Here is a 17,429-nt window from a genome sequence, read left to right as displayed (position 1 = left end):
TTGGATATATTTCTAGCAGGGTAGTTTTTCTACTTGCAGTTATTTGAGGTTAGACTTGTTTGGTGTCTATGATCGGTTATATTATTTTTGGAAGTATCTTTGTGAGGGAGCAAGGCCCTTTCCTTTCATAATAAAAAGAAAAATTTGATGAGTTACAAATCTCAATTTAGTATGAAGAATATCATAATGAAGTTATTTATTTTAATGTGGAATTGATGATGTGAATAACATGGATGATGTTTGTATTCCTTAGTGATTGGTTGGTTGATCATTCTAATGATGTTTACATCAAGATCCTTGAAAGCATTCTTAGTTTCCTAGGAAAAATACATACACATGAGAGGTGGGTTATACTACAACTCAGTGGTGAGTATACTATTAAATTTATAGTGTTTAAATCATTGGTCAAGTTCATCTTATGTGAATTAAAAATGTAGTTATGTTCACAACAAAAACCTTCAAACAAAGGCACACTCATTTGAAGATGTTTCCAATTTTGAACATGCCACAATTTTTTTTAAATAGTACAATATCCCATGTTTGTTCTTACTAGTGTAGGATGACTCAAATATCATTTTTTATATTCTTTTGAATATTATATACAATTTTTAGAATTTTGGAGAGGGGGAATATTAAACATGTCTCATTATTAACCTCATACCTTTGTTTGTTATTTCCACATGAATACCATATCTTCTTACTAGGATATGAATTTGTAACTCTGTATAAGGTACCAACATTGGATATGTTTCACTTTCATCCTTAAGAACAACAACATTTTAAAAAAGTTGTATAGGAGTAGAAATCAATTTAGATGCATTTTTTTGGTTCAATATTATAACTAGTGGAAAATCTCTAACCATTGAATTTTTCTTATCTTTTGTGTTGTTTCATATATATTCACAATTTTTAATATATAATTGTATTTTCACCAAATTATTAAATTTTATACATGGTATGGCAATCCTCGGTCTATTCAAATTGAATAACCAAGTCTACAAATGGATAGATAATTAAATCTTGTCAAATATTACTATATATATCACAATGTAAAAGATAAATACTTCAAGAAATAGCCTCACATTAATCATTCTTTATTGATAATAGGTATATCCATCATTAAGAATAACAAATCAATCAAAAAATTAAATAAACAATTTTATCACCCAACTTATATGTTTTTAATCCTAGTTCATAACATTAAAACAACTTATTTATGATTTCAGAATAATTGTTTATCTTACAAACTATTTAAAATCTATTTTTTAGGTTTCTTTACAAATAAATTATATGTAAAATAACATAAGGGTTCAACTTTGCAATTTTGAATCAAATTCATTGCTATATGTTTAATGAGTATTGGTTCACAAGAAACTCTCTTTCATGAGAACAAATTGTACTCATTGCATCTAGATGGTGCTCATAAATGTGGAGTATTGAACTTTTCAAGATATTTGTCATCCCAATACCTCCAACTCAAATATATTTAACTATAAAATTTCATCTCTCATAAAACATTTTCATATTTTATTTCAAATAAATCTTTTAAAATATATAATGAAAAATTTTTTAGTATAAGGATCTACAAATAAACATTCTAAAATATTTTAGATTTTTCATACATAAAATATTCATAGTCATGACCAAAAAGACAAAGGAATTAATTATTTTCCAATCTTATAACAAAGCCGTGTACTTTCAACAATTATAAATTTTCAAAATGTAATTTACTGTATATCTTTACAAATCTAAGATAGTCAACTCTACATATTTATATTTCTAAAATAAAGATTTACAGTTTAAAAGCTCACCCGCAGCCATCAACTGGTCAATGGTCATAGACTCATACGGTCTTCTCTTTGGCTCTTATGCCATTTTTCCTATGAAAAGAGTGATTTTCTAAGACAGTAAAAATATCAACTTCCAAATGACACACAATAATTCAAGAAGAAATCAGATTGGTGTTTGGTAACAGCAAAGCGCATCTCGCACTACCTAGTTTGGACCAATTAACAATCCCGCCAAGGACCATTATTTGGCCAATGCCCTTACTATCTTCTCACACTCTTCTCCTCTTTAATCTCACCGCCATTTTTTCTATGAAAAACATTAAAATCCTTCCACTTTCGCGACTTGGTATAGAAAGATTTAACCTAGAGGTCAATCGGAGTTGTCAGTCAAGAGTTATGGTCATTTTAGTGCCCAAAAAGTGGACATTTTTTATGCAACAACACGAATTTTAAAAATGATGTTATATTTTCATTTTGACATTCACTTTTTCAAAAATATAACATTTTACTCACTTTTTGTTATGTTTTTAAATTACTTTATTTTTTAAATTATAACTTAAAGTGACTCTAGTGCACTTTATGTTATAATTTTAAGCTGAGTTGCTTTTTAATTTTTCACTTAAAGTGACTATAGAACTATATAGTTACTTTTTAAATTTTAAATTTTTAAATAAAATACTTATATAAATGTCACTTCAATATAATGTTTATGTATTATATTGATTAATATGATGCATAAATGTTATTTTTGACCCATATTAATGACATTTTTATAAATATAAGTGAAATACATAACTTAAATGCCTCAAAATGGACTTTTTATGTGCAAATGCATGTAAAAATCTATGAAAAGTGGAAACTTTTCTCATGTTATTGCATATAAAAACTCACTTTGAGGATACTTTTCATGCTATTACATCAAAAGATTGTAAAAGTGGACCTTTTTGATGCAACAATATAAAAAGTTGAGTTTTTGTGCTTATGCATCAAAAAGATGAGACATATTTTAAAACATGCAATAGACTCCAAAAGGTTTGATTTTACATGCATACATGTTTTAAAATATGCAATGGTCATGAAAATATCCTATTTTGAGAAGAAAATGTGTTCTTGCTACCCAAGAATCTGATTTTGACCATAACTTAAGATTTTCTTCATGGATTTGAACGAAATCTTTTACATTCAAGGCGTTTTTGCTTGATGATCATTTTGCTTCTATCAAAAATGAGTTTAATGTGTTGAAAACCATTTTTGAGAGTTCATATCTAAGGCACATTTTTGTAAAAAAACTCCAAATTCCTTCAGTTTTGCTCATAACTTGAGTTTTACTCAATGGATTTGCATGGGATTGGTTCCATTTGAAAAGTTTTTGCATGGCAATGAGTTTCCTTGCTTCTAAAATGGATTCATTTGCTTCAAAAATATTTTTGAAACTTTTATGATGAATCACGTTTTTGCTTAAAATGTTAAGAATATTGGGGTTTTAATTCACTTTTATGTGTTTTAAAGCAACTTTTTTGCATTTGGATCCATGTATATACATTTGGAGAAGTCATTTTTGCATTCACAAGTAAAAAATGACTAAAAAACATGCATTTTTTGGCCACGTTTTTGCAAAAATGGCTTAAATTTTTGCATTAAAAAGTCATGTTTTTGTTCAAAAAACTCAAAAAAAAGTATTTTCAGCCCATACCTTTGATCAAGAGGGATTGTTTTTGAGTTTTAAATCCATGATATTGTCTTTGGAGACCATTTATTTGACACTTTCATGTCAAATTTGACCATTGAATGTCCATTACATGCAAGTGTGGAAAAGGTCAAAAGGTTGTTTGAAAATCCATATTTAAGGGAGAATTGGTTTTAAATCTATTAAACTTGCTATTTTGGCTCCTTCTCCTTCATTTTTGGCACTTAATCTTCATGTAAGTGGACTCTTTCATGCTATTTAATTTGTGCTCATCTTGCTATTTCCATGCATATTTTAGCTTGAAATTGCCCATTTGTCCATATATATGCCATGAAAAGTGCATTTTGCCTTTAAAAAGAATGAAAACTCTCATTTTCACACTTTTGAAATTTTTTCAAACTCCAAATTTGAATTTTCATATTGAAGTGGCTTCCTTGTTGACATGTTTGAGTCTTTTGCCAAAGGCATGTGTTTATTTTGTGTTTTGCTTGTTTGCATTTCAATTTTTTTTCCATTTGGAAGAAATTGCAAGTTCTTTTCCAAGAACTTGAGCACGTTTCACTTCACCCCACTTTCCATTTTGATGTCACAACACTTCATCTCTCACTCAATGAAATGTGATTACATATTTTTCATCCCATTTTCCATTCGCATATGCATGTAATCCCATTTTTCACTTTTATTTTCACCCATCTCACCTTTCATTTCCATTCACACGACACGATTACATGAAATGTCTTAGATGTAATTGCATCTAAAAGGTCTGATTTTATCTAAAAGTCACTTTTTGAAAAGTCAAAAAGATGTCATTTTCGCCTCTTCATATGCATTTGCATCTCCATGAGCAAATACATGTTGTCACATCTTTCCATGCTTTCCATCTTAGCCTTCATCTGCATATACATGTAAAGTGTATCTTTCACTCACACTTGCATCTCATTTCACCCTCCACTTTCTGTTACATGTTGCATTTACATATAATCCATCTTGAAAGCCCAAGTCACTTTTTAAAAATCAACAATTTTCATTTACACGCATTGCCATGCACCAAGCACTTTACTTCAAAAAAAAAGAGTTAAAGATGTTGATGGAAAGTTGTTCCGAGTGTACATCTAAACATTGTCAAGAAGGTTTTCAAAGTATCAAAGACTCCAGTTTGTGTTGATCTACAAAGGAGAATTCACAACAACTTGAGCAAGAAAAGATGGATGACATCAAGTTTTCACATGATAATGGACAATTCATCAAAGAGAGCTAGAGGTTATCAAAAGACACAACACCATGGTTATCAAAGTGAATTCAGCAGTACAAAGTACAAGAACTTCCGATCCTATGATCATCCAGGATTGCATCATCAAGTACAAGGTCCTTTAGGATTGTTTCTTTCTCTTCTATCTTCTTCTTCTTCTTTCATGTTTGTAGTTGGAGAGGATGCATTGCATGAAAAAGTGTAATTACATGTGATGCGAGTTGCATGTAACCTTTTATTTTCTGTAGTTAGACTAGGTCAAAGTTGGTTGAGTTGCTCTCACTTTTTCATCCACTTTTTTCTCAACTTCTTTGCTTATATAAAGGAGTGCCCTCTTATTGTAAAATTATCATTATCTTTATACAAGAAAACTTTGAAAAAATTGTGCTAGCATAACTTTGTTTGCATAGCACTATTTTGAGAGAAAGTGAATACAAAAGAGCATTTGAGACTTAACTTTGATTAGGTGAGATTGTGATTTGAATGAATTGTAAGCTTTGTCTATGATTCATCCAAGTTGTCTTTGATTCATATTGTCTTGTGTTATTGGTAATTGTTCTGGTGAATTGAATTGAAAAGAGTTAAGAAACAATTGAAGCCAGAGCTTTGAGCAGGAGAAATTATGAAAGTGTATAGCTAGAAGCCTTGTCTGTAGTTTACATTTTCTTCTTAATTCGCAAAATAGCTAAGTATTCTTACTTTTAGGAGTCTTTGTGCCCTAATTGTACAACTTTTCATATAGAAGTAGGACTGGACTTAGAGCCAAATCGGTATATTTTTAGCTAGCTTTTGAGTTAGTGAAGGTTTATCGATATCACTGTTTCTAGCTCTTGATAGAAGTGTAGTTAGAGATTCACCCTACCCATTACTCGCTCCATGAGTAAGTAGATTATTTATTGAAAGATAAGAAAAAAGGATATTGGTAACACCATTTTATAAAATCTCTCGACTTCTTGCTTACCTTGAGTTTATCTAAGGAACAGTGAGAAGGGAGAGCTTTCCCTTTAAGGTAGGAGAGACTTTATCTCACATGTTGTGGCTGGTCATCCTATTTTGCAACTAAATTTTTACACAAAATTGTAGGTTGCAAAATATCCACCCAACAGCTCTAATACCACTTTTTAGGATTAACCACAAATACAAATAATTTTTACATGCAAATATAACCAATATCAAAAAATAATAAATCTCACAGAAGAGAACACAAGACATAAAGATTTAACATGGTTCATTGAATCCCTAGGCTACATCCACCAACACCAAGTCCAATATTATTATTATCTTGTGATTATAATCTACAACCCCTCATAGCCCAATGTTGTCGCAATAAGCTACAATCTCATCATGCATTATGAAATCCCTAACTCTAAGACATTTTATACAAGCTTTTTGTCGCTTATAAAATTAGGGCCAGAATAAGTCATCTAATAGAAAAACAACAATTAATGCCTTTAACAATAGTAAATTAATTCTTGGCTTTGGGGGTGCTATCCTCGAAAACCCCCATGGGGGCATTGCCCCTCAACCCCAGCCTATATTTCAATAGGGAGCACACCTAGGTCTCTACTCTAGGACTCTAGAAGGGGCACTACCCCTTGACCTTGTAGTAATAATCTGGGGGGAAATCTTACTGAATAAAGTGAAAGAAATTAACCTCTGAGTCTAATTAGCCTCCATATCACAACACTCAGTTGCATTATAATCCATCGAAAATGTTCTTTTTTGGGATAAATTAATAATTTCATACTTGTTCCAAAGAATACTATCATTCTCCTCCTTTAATAATAGAGTAAGCTAATTTGATAGAGAAATTTCCTTTAGGTTTTTTGGTTCAGGAAAAGATGTATTCCTTAGAAGATAAGGGGAACTTATTTTGGAATCTTTATTGTAGAATAGAGTCCTTCTATGATAGGTAAAATTGGTTTTGGTAAAGCTCATTAGAAATCTCTCAATGGGGGGAAAACACCAAATACAAGTGATGTAAGCTTTACCTCAATCTGAAGTGCTCTAAACTCACTAATGGTACCAAATAAGTCCTTGAACTTGGCTCACATCTCTAGAGGAGTATTTAACCCGTCATGATGAAATTGTAAGTTGTTTAAAACATGCAAAAAAATCAAACCCATGGTCTTATCCATCTCATTCCTATGTCGCATGACCTCAAAAGGCCTTTATAAAATTGTTTGTATTGCATCTAAATAAGACCACAAACCCTTTGAATGGAGAAGTTGTTTCATGAAGGTTGGCCATGTGTGATAGTTATGTGGGTTTAGAGGAACTAGACAAGAAGAGGTCTCAACCATTTTTTTAGAAGGGTTTTGTTTTGAAATATTTTTGGTTTATTGATATAAATCATAGAAACAAGAAATAAAAACACCCCTACAGTGGAAATAATTGGACCCAGATGTTAGACATGAAGTGTACACAAGGAAAGAGTAAAAAAGATTTTTTGAGTATCATGTGTACCTTTAAAAAATTCTGATGTAAACAACAAAGAATCTGGAAGGTACTCAAGAAGAGATTTTTGGTGCTTCTAGGTAAAAAATCAAAAGTAATTTGAGAAAATTAGGCCCCCCAAAATGCAAGAAGTATCAACTAGCTTTGACTACAAAAATACATACCAAGATGTAGAAAAAAGCCAGTTAATGTGCCATGAGAGCATTGAGCTCAAAATTAGCTCTCTGACAGTATCTTGTTTGCCCAAAAAGGCCTTTATTTTCTCAACATATGCCTAGTTTATTAAAACCACCTCCTTGAGGAAAAAAAACTTATAGGACCAAAAATTTAGCCCACTGGGCTTGCATATGGCTTCTAGTTGATCGCAAGTGGGCTAGTGGCCCGCCGGTGGTCCCAAGGGAAGAGATCATGTGATTGTCGATCATTGCTAGTAGAGATGGTCGGAGCAGTGAAAGTGATAGGGAAACTAAGATGGAGCAACAATCAATGGTGGCCAATTTAGTTAAACTGCAACCTATGGATTGTAAGAATCCACAATGGTTTTTTAACACCTCATGGTTTATTTGAAATTGTTGTGTTTGCCAATAACTTTTTTTATCTGAATTCTCCCTTTAGGAATCATGTTAGTGGCTGTACAGGCCCTAGTAGATTTTTTCTCTCTTAAGACTATGTTATCCAAAATCAATGTATTTTATGTCAAAATAAGGGTTTTTAGGCACTATGAGCTCAATGGTGCAGTCAATTTTACCTCTAAGTACACCAAAAAACAATGACACCTCTATTTGCATAACTAATACCCAAAAACTACTAGATCTTATCCAACAAACCCTTGCTCTTTCTTTCTTCAACAACAAACAAGTTGTAGCAGATTTGACTCTAATACCATGGAGGATTTTAGTAAAACAAATCCACAGATCTCGTAGAACACCTACATGCAAGAACCTATCACAGAGAAGTAAAGACAATATAAGGCAAGGGTTTGGCTATGTAATATGCAAGAATATATTTATCATACTACGAGAATGAGTAATAAGTAGAAAAGATCAATCGTTACATAAGGATATCGTAAAACCTAAAAGGGAAACCCTAAAGGGTAAATGACATTTAATAATTACTATTTATTTATAAAATATAAATTCAAGTGCATAAAATGAAATCTTAAAAATGGAGTAAAGATAAATTAATCTACGTAATTGAATTAATTCTTTACTCTAGTAGTAATGATAACACATTATCTTCTAGATGTGACCCTAAGTGGGAACCACACTAGCAAGTGAAGCAAGTGATAAGAGTGTCATCATACAAGTCCACTACACCCTATGAAAGCCAAGGAACCATCAATGAATCAACATAATAAAAAACTAATATATATGTGTAACTACATTTTTAAAGTTGTCCACAAGACCCAAAAGAGTTGATGTGGTGCCACATATTCAAACACTATCATCATAACCATTAAAGCATCTTGGTTCCCACCAATACAATTTAATTGTTCACTTACCTAACATATTGAACTCCATCCTATCATACCCATTAGAGCACTAAAAGGATCCAAGCAATACGATCATACATTTTTGTTCATTGTCTTGTCTATTGTTTACATTCCAATTCTCTGAGAGGATTTTTTGCACTTTTTGAGATAAGCACTTGAAAATTCTCTAACATTGCAAGGACCCAGATCCTAATTCTATCACAAGAACAAGATCAAAAACCTTATTTTATTGCCTATACATGTATGTCATTTGTATATATCAATAGATATGTCTCCCAAGGACTAACCCAACATTTTGAAACCTTTGACAACATGAACAATTGGTTTGGAGTACCTTCCAAAATGAGAATCCTAATACCAATAGAGAGGACAAACTTAACTTCCCATATAAAAGTCATGCACTCTTCTTGGTTATTAGTGCATGTGCTAGTACTTCCTACACAACTTCTCATTGAGGCCTCGATATGGGATCTTAAGGCCTCCCCACTAGTAGCCTAGATTGGTTTACCTTAGGATACCCTATAAAAATTGATCTCAAGTATTAGCCAAACGATGGGGAGACCCGTCTAGTTTTGAGCTTGAATGTCTTAATAGAATTGACAAATTGGAGAAGGAATTTAAGAGATTCAAATTATTCATAATTAGGTCATCAAATGCGAAAGCCAAGTGGGATGGATGCCCAATCACAAATAGATGTCCTACCTGAATGATATGCAACTTATCTTTTGTTGATTACAGATCTATGTTCTGCTTTACTGGATCCTTACTGATCGAATACAACTTTGCAGCTCCTCCAGGATATCTAATCCTTCATCAGAATTCACTCATTACTCACTTATTCCTTCCTCATCCATATACTCACACTTTCACACTCACTTACACACACTCATCCATTATTCCACAACTTGAACATCTATATATATCTTTCAGATTATCAAATTGGCTCAAATATAAGTTAATACAACTAAGAAACATTAGTCAGTTACATTTATTCCACGAAACAATTGAGCTTAATATCAAATAAAATCCTTCGCTGGTCGACCCAACTCGGTAACCATTGCTCTAGAATGGTTTTCTAGTGTTAACCAAGTGAAGCTCGATAAACACTACAAACCATGCAAAAGTCCTTTGGAGACAGAGTGAACTCGGTTAGCACTAACCTTCCTTTGCTAACCTTGTGAGCTTGGTAGAAGCTAACTTTCTGCCATATTTTCTTTGATGACCGAGTGATCTCAGTAGACACTAACCTTCTGCCACATTTTTTTTTGATGACCAAGTGAGCTCGGTAGACACTAACCTTCTACCACATTTCCTTTGATGACCGAGTGAGCTCAGTAGACACTAACCTTCCTTTGCTGACCTTGTGAGCTCGGTAGACTCTGTCTAATGACTGATATGACATTTGTGTAACATCAAAGACAACACTCAATTAACAATTGTATCTAACAATCTCCCTCTTTGGAATTGATGGCAACACAACATGTCATAGCAGAATGAAATTTGAAAACAAGTCTAACAAGTTTTTTTTTCTTATGTTAGAACAACTTTCTTTTAGCAAACTCTCCCTCTTTCAGTAATCTCCCTCTATGAAGGAATTACATAGAAAACTCTTCCTCTCAAACAAATTTTAGAAAGATATGACACTAAAATTCTCCCTCTTTGACAACACATGACAAAGACAACACAACTCAAATGAATTTTAATGTACCTTTAGTACTGATTCATATGCAATGTTTCCTGATTATGCTGCATCAACTGATAGATCTTCAACTTGGTATGGGTTGATGCATCACTAAAACTTCATTTTAGTGAACTTTGGATAGGGGAGTGACCCCTAACTTACCTCTTAGATACAAGAATGCATCCTTAGGTAATGGCTTTGTGAATATGTCAGCAATTTGTTCCTTTGTATGGACATATTCCAATCTAATCTCCTTATCTTGCACTAATTCTCTAACAAAATGATATTTTATTGCAATGTGCTTGGTTTTGGAATGCATTACTGGATTCTTAAATATGTTGATTGCACTTGTATTATCACAGAACATAACAACTAGTTCTTTGATTTCCACCTTCATGCCTTTCAACAACTATTTAAACCAAACAATATTAGAACAGTTTACTGCTGCAGTAACATACTCTGCCTCTGCTGTAGATTGGGATGTACAATTCTTCTTTTTGCTTGTCCAAGAAACTAACCTCTTTCCAAGAAAGAATGCTCCTCCACTTGTACTTTTTATGTCATCAAGGTTTCCTGCCCAATCAACATCAGTAAACACTTTCAAATCCAAATTACCTCCAAATTTGTACCATAAACCATAATCTTCAGTTCCTTTCAAATATCTTATTATTCTTTTGATTGCCATGATGTGATTTTCTCTTGGTTTTGCTGAAAATCTTGCTACAATACCAACTGCAAGGGCAATATCTGGCCTAGTATGAACTACATACTACAACTTTCCAATCATAGATCTATACAAGGTTTGATCTACTTCTTTTGATTCATCTTCCTTGGTGAGTTTTAATCCAGTATACATAGGAGTCCCAACTAGTTTACAATCTTCCATACCAAACTTTTTCAATATCTCCTTGATGTATTTTGATTGAGTGATGTAGATACCATTTTTATTTTGCTAAATTTGAAGACCAACAAAGAATTTGATCTCACCAAACATAGACATTTCAAATTCCTTTTTCATTTGCTCTAAAAATTCTTTGCAAAGATCATCATTCCCTGTGAAAACAATATCATCTACAAATATTTCTGCCAAGACAATCTTATCAGCTGGTCCTTCCTTTATATACAAGCTACTGTTATCATTAGTTCTTTGAAAACCAATCTGAATAAGATAGTTATGTAATCTTTCATACCATGCTCTAGGGGCTTGTTTCAGACCATATAGTGCCTTGTGTAATTTGCAGACCATGTTTCTTTTATCTGGATTAACAAAACCTTCAGGTTGTTCAATGTAAACCTCTTCATCCAGTATACCATTGAGGAATGCTAACTTGACATCCATCTAATAAACTTTGAATCTTTTGTGAGCAGCATATGCAAGTAAGGTTCTGACTCCTTCCAATCATGCAACAGGAGCAAAAGTTTCTCCATAGTCTATTCCTTCTTCTTGAGCATATCCTTTGCATACTAGTCTAGCTTTGTTTCTTGATACCTTACCATCTTCAGTCAACTTGTTTCTGAATATCCACTTAGTTCCAATCACATTTTTGTCTTTAGGCCTGGGTACAAGAGTCCATGTCTTGTGTTTATTTATCTGCTCTATCTCTTCATTCATAGCCTCAATCCAACTATCATTTCCTAATGCATCTTTGATATTTCTAGGTTCAAAATTAGCAAGTAAACAAGTACCAACTTATTTCTTGTCATGGTTCCTTCAGATTTGTCTCCAATGATCTGATCTACTGAATGATGTCTCCTAACATATTTTTCTAATACAGGTTCTTTGCTTTTTGAATGAATTTCATTGTTATCCTTTTGCATTTCAACTTCAGGTTCTAGCTGTTCTGGCTCGGTAGATATTGGCTCGGGTCCTTCAAACTTGGTAGACACTTGCTTGGTAGTTGTAGCTCGGTTTGAACCTCCTGTAACTTGATTACTGATGACTTGGGAGTAGAAGATTCCTAATTGATTGGTACTGTATAAGGTTTAATGAAAATAAACCTTCTATAATCTTCTAGTTCCCTTTTGCTTTCTTCTTCAGTCCTTTATGTAAACTCATCAACTTTCACATGTGCACTTTCTATGATTTTGTTAGTGGACAAGTTCAAACATCTATATGCTTTACTTTTGCAAGAATATCCCAAAAATATTCCTTCATCACTTTTCACATCAAATTTTCCTTTTCTAGATTCTTTGAAAATGTAACATTTACTTCCAAATACTTTTAGATAACTTACATTAGATTTATAGCCATACCATAACTCATAGGGAGTTTTGAATGAGTCCCTTTTTAGCTATACTCGGTTCAGGGTATGAATTGCAATGCTGATAGCTTCTTTCCAGTATTTGATAGCAATGCCTTTTTCAATCATTAGGGTTCTTGCACAATCCATGATAGATCTATTCCTTCTTTTAGCTATTCCATTTTGCTCAGGAGTTTCAAGGGTTGATACTTGTCTTTGGATTCCTCTTTCAATGCACAAGTTATTGAACTCATGTGAAATGAATTCTCCACCTCTGTCTGACCTCAAGAATTTTAATCTTTTCCCTATTTCCTTTTCTACTCTGGCCAAATACCATTTGAATTTCTCAAATGCTTCTAATTTGTTCCTTAAATACATGACAATCATCATTCTTGAGTAATCATCAACAAAAAGAATGAAGAACTTTTCTCCAGTATAGCTTTGAATTCCAATGGGTCCACATAAATCAGTATGCACAATTTCTAATATATCTTCAGACTGATAGTTTTTACTTTTAAAATTAGTCTTTCCCATTTTACCAATCTGACAATTCTTGCATAGACTGACCTCAGGTTTCTTTATGTTAGGAATGCCTCTTACTTTCTTGAATTTGCTTATCTTCACCAAATTATCAAAATTGACATGACACAACCTTTTATGCCATAACCAACTTTCTTCAACTTGAGCAATAAAACATGAACATTCACCAAGTTCAAGATAAAATAAGTTACCTTTTGTTTGAGTGCCTGATCCAATCAGTTTTCCTTTGCCATCCAGCAGTCTTGCTTTTCCATGCATGAATTCTACTTTGAATCCATTATTGAGTAGCTGTGCCACACTCAACAAATTATGCTTTAGTCCTTTTACGCAATAGGCATTATCACATATAAGTTCTTTGGTTAGAGAGATTCTTCCTCTTCCTTTTATACAACGAGGTTCATTGTTACCAAATCTTACATTGCCACCATCATAGTCTTCAAAATATTCAAACTTGGTTTTATCACCAGTCATGTGATGAGAACAACCACTATCTATGATCCATGTATGATTTTTTCTCATATGAGAAATTAGTGCCATCTCCTCATCATTATCAGATTCATCTTTTACAACAATGTAGACAATTTCATCTTCTTCTTCATTATCAGAATTATTGAAATCTTTTGCCATAAAACATATTTTCTTACCTTTATCCTTGAATGATTTGAAGTCTTTCTTGCCATTATACTTGTAATCTTTCTTCTCATCTTTGGTCTACTTGTTTGGGCACCTCGCAGCAATATGACCAACTTCTTCACATGAAAAACAAATTAGAGAAACTTTACGTTTATATTTTCCTCTACCTCTAGAATATTTCCTTGCTAGTAGAGCTTCAATCACCTCAAGATCACTTTCTGAACTTTGGTTTGATTCATCTTCACTTTCTGACTGAGATTCCTTTTTCTTTTTGCTTTTCTCCTTAAGTGAAAGCTTGGCTTCAAATGCTGATTCAATGTTTTTGGAAGCTGGAACATAGTTGTCATAGTTGTCTAGTTCAAATGCAGTCAATCTTCCAACTATGGCTTCTAGATTTATCTTATGATTTGCTTCACATCTTCTTTCTTGAATTGCAGAGACTCTAATTGCATAGATTGGTAGTAATGTTCTGAGAACTTTACTTATAACTGTCTCTTCACTGATATCTCCTCCAGATGTTTTGATTGCACTAACACATGCTTTAACTCTTTCAACATATTTGGCAATGTTTTCATCCTCTCTCATTTTCATTTGGTCAAATTGTCCTCTCAAACTTTCTGCTTTGGCTCTTCTCACATTATCATCTCCTCCATAGATTTCTTTCAGCTTGTTCCACATTTCAAAGGCAGTTTTGCAATCCTTGATGTCATCAAATTCTTCGTAACTCAGAGCAGATGCTATATCTATCATCATAATGTTGTGGGTCTTCTTTTCAGCAATATCATTGACATATAGTGTACCAACAAGTTCTGCATATTTTTCATTAAGGTACTTTAGTCCTGTATCTCCAATGGATGCTAGGTGAAGTCTCATCAGTCCTTGCCATGCTGAGAAGTTGTTCCTATTAAGTCTTGGAATTTTCCTTTTGTAAGACATCCTAATCTTTAGCTTAGCTCTTTGAAATCTTTTCCTAAAAGCACCAAAAGCTCTGATACCAATTGTTGGAAATATAGATGAAGTAACTGAGAGGGGAGGGCTGAATCAGTTACCACAAAAACAATTCCAAAAATCCCTTAGATGTCTATAATGCTTACTTACTGCTGATACTTGGTAAATAGTGCAAGAATACTGTAACTCGGTAAGTTAACTAGCTACTGATCATCTAGCATTCAAAGTTATTAATATGCATGCAAAGGTTAACTAAATGAACACAAGAGACACCAGATTTAACGTGGAAACCCAATATGGAAAAAACCACCAAGTAACTAGTCAACAATTTTCACTCTTCTAAAGTGAGCCCTGTTAGGAGCCAACCCTGTTAAAGGTTACAATACACACTGTTAGGTGTGACCTTATTAGAGGATTTAATCACCCTATTAGGAGTGGCCTGGTTAGAGGTCTTTAGAATAATTCAGCTGAATTGTCACCTCGTTAGAGGATTTACAAAATGGCTATTAAACCAACTCTGTAAAGAGATTCTAGATTCATTGTTACAATGATTAGAAAGCAACAATGAAATGACCTGAAGGATATGCAACTTATCTTTTGCTGATTACAGATCTATGTTCTGCTTTACTGGATCCTTACTAATCGAATACAACTTTGCAGCTCCTCCAAGATATCTAATCCTCCATCAAAATTCGATCATTACTCGCTTATTCCTTCCTCATCCATATACTCACACTTTCACACTCACTTACACACACTCATCCATTATTCCACAACTTGAACATCTATATATATCTTTTAGATTATCAAGTCGGCTCAAATATAAGTTACAACAACTGAAAAACATCAGTCGGCTACATTTGTTCCATGAAACAATTGAGCTTAATATCAAATAAAATCCTTCGCTGGCTGACCCAACTTGGTAACCATTGCTCCAGAATGGTTTTCTAGTGTTAACCAAGTGAAGCTCGGTAAACACCGCAAACCCTGCAAAAGTCCTTTGGAGACCGAGTGAACTCGGTTAGCCCTGACCTTCCTTTGCTGACCTTGTGAGCTCAGTAGAAGCTAACTTTCTACCATATTTCCTTTGATGATCGAGTGATCTCGGTAGACACTAACCTTCTACCACATTTCCTTTGATGACCGAGTGAGCTCGGTAGACACTAACCTTCTGCCACATTTCCTTTGATGACCGAGTGAGCTCGGTAGACACTAACCTTCCTTTGTTGACCTTGTGAGCTCGGTAGACTCTATCTGATGACTAATATGACATTTGTGTAACATCAAAGACAACACTCAATTAACAATTGTATCCAACAGGATCACCATTTGAAAAATTGACTAATTAATAAATGCTAACACATATATTCAATGGGTAAATTACTTTTCCAAGAAACCCCACCTTCTTGAGGACTCTAAAGAGAAAGACCTATTTGACTCCATCGTAAGTGTTGGATAAATCAAGTTTAAGTATAATTCTAGGGAGAACACTTTTATTCATTAATTCTAAGATTTCATGAGTAGTAATATTTTCATCTAGGATGTTCCATGTCAAGAAAATTCCTTTATGGCTCATATTAATAAGGGTATTCAATATAGTCTTGATTTTACTTAGTGGAACCTTCTCTTTCATGGCATATTTCATAAACCAATAGGTCAAAATTTAGATAGCTGGATATATTAGGGGTCTTCAAAATCAAAGCAATAAAATAATTGCTAAGCTTCTTTGGAATTTCAATATTGTAGATTGAAAATTTAGTATCCATAATGATATTATACCCCACAATATACCAAAATTCATGAAGGAAGGTTGGGGGGGAAATTTGGCCTTGGGGTTTCAAAGGAATCCATTAAAAAGTAATAATTTCAACCTCATCATTAGTGCTTTTGTATAAAATTTGGGGGTTTTCCTTTAGAGAAAGAGTTGTAGATGAGCATATAAACAACTAATCCTTCAAGTGACGGTCTGAAGTTATGCCATTCTCCACATAGGCATGAAAAACAATTATAATCCATGGTGCCTAACTATTAGGATTTAGTCATCATCAACCTTGTAAATTCTCAAATCAAAGTGCATTATGTCTGGATGAAAATCCAAAGTATTATGCAACAAGATTGAAAATTATAATTGAATTATAATTAGATGTGAGAGCTAAAGTACCATATGATTGGCCAAAAATCCTATACATCATTCTCATACTAAAAATGTTGGTGTTCAACACCACTCTGTGAAAGAGATGGTTAAGAGGGGACATATCTTGATTGTAAAAGTCAACACAATGGATAATTTTGTAAATTCCTTAACAAGGCTAGTGACCAAGGATAAGTTTTATTGGTGCAAGAAATCCATAGACCTTGGCAATTGTACCTTATATGTATTTTGTAACACTATGCGATAATTTATAATGTACAATGTTGAGTGAAAGAATATTATGATTTAGGAGCCATAAACCTTCTAAATCATCATTATTATTTTTTTCCTAATGTATTTTGTTATTTACCAACTATTTAACAATGGTGGTGAAAGAGATTGTGTAAAGGCAAAGTTACTTTAATAATTTGTCCTCTAAGAAAAGGAAAAAAATGACTACATGTTCCCTCTTGGAATCCCCTATTCTAAGGTGCTTGGAAACTTGGTAGGGGTTGTGAGTGCATGCATGATAACTAGGACAACCATTATTTATAAGTATAATAACAAGCATTTGTAAAAAA

Source organism: Cupressus sempervirens, chromosome 9, assembly GCF_028749045.1.
Source record: "Cupressus sempervirens isolate cs-2001-9-10 chromosome 9, ASM2874904v1, whole genome shotgun sequence".
Taxonomy (NCBI): Eukaryota; Viridiplantae; Streptophyta; class Pinopsida; order Cupressales; family Cupressaceae; genus Cupressus; species Cupressus sempervirens.
Note: the sequence above shows the minus strand (reverse complement) of the source record.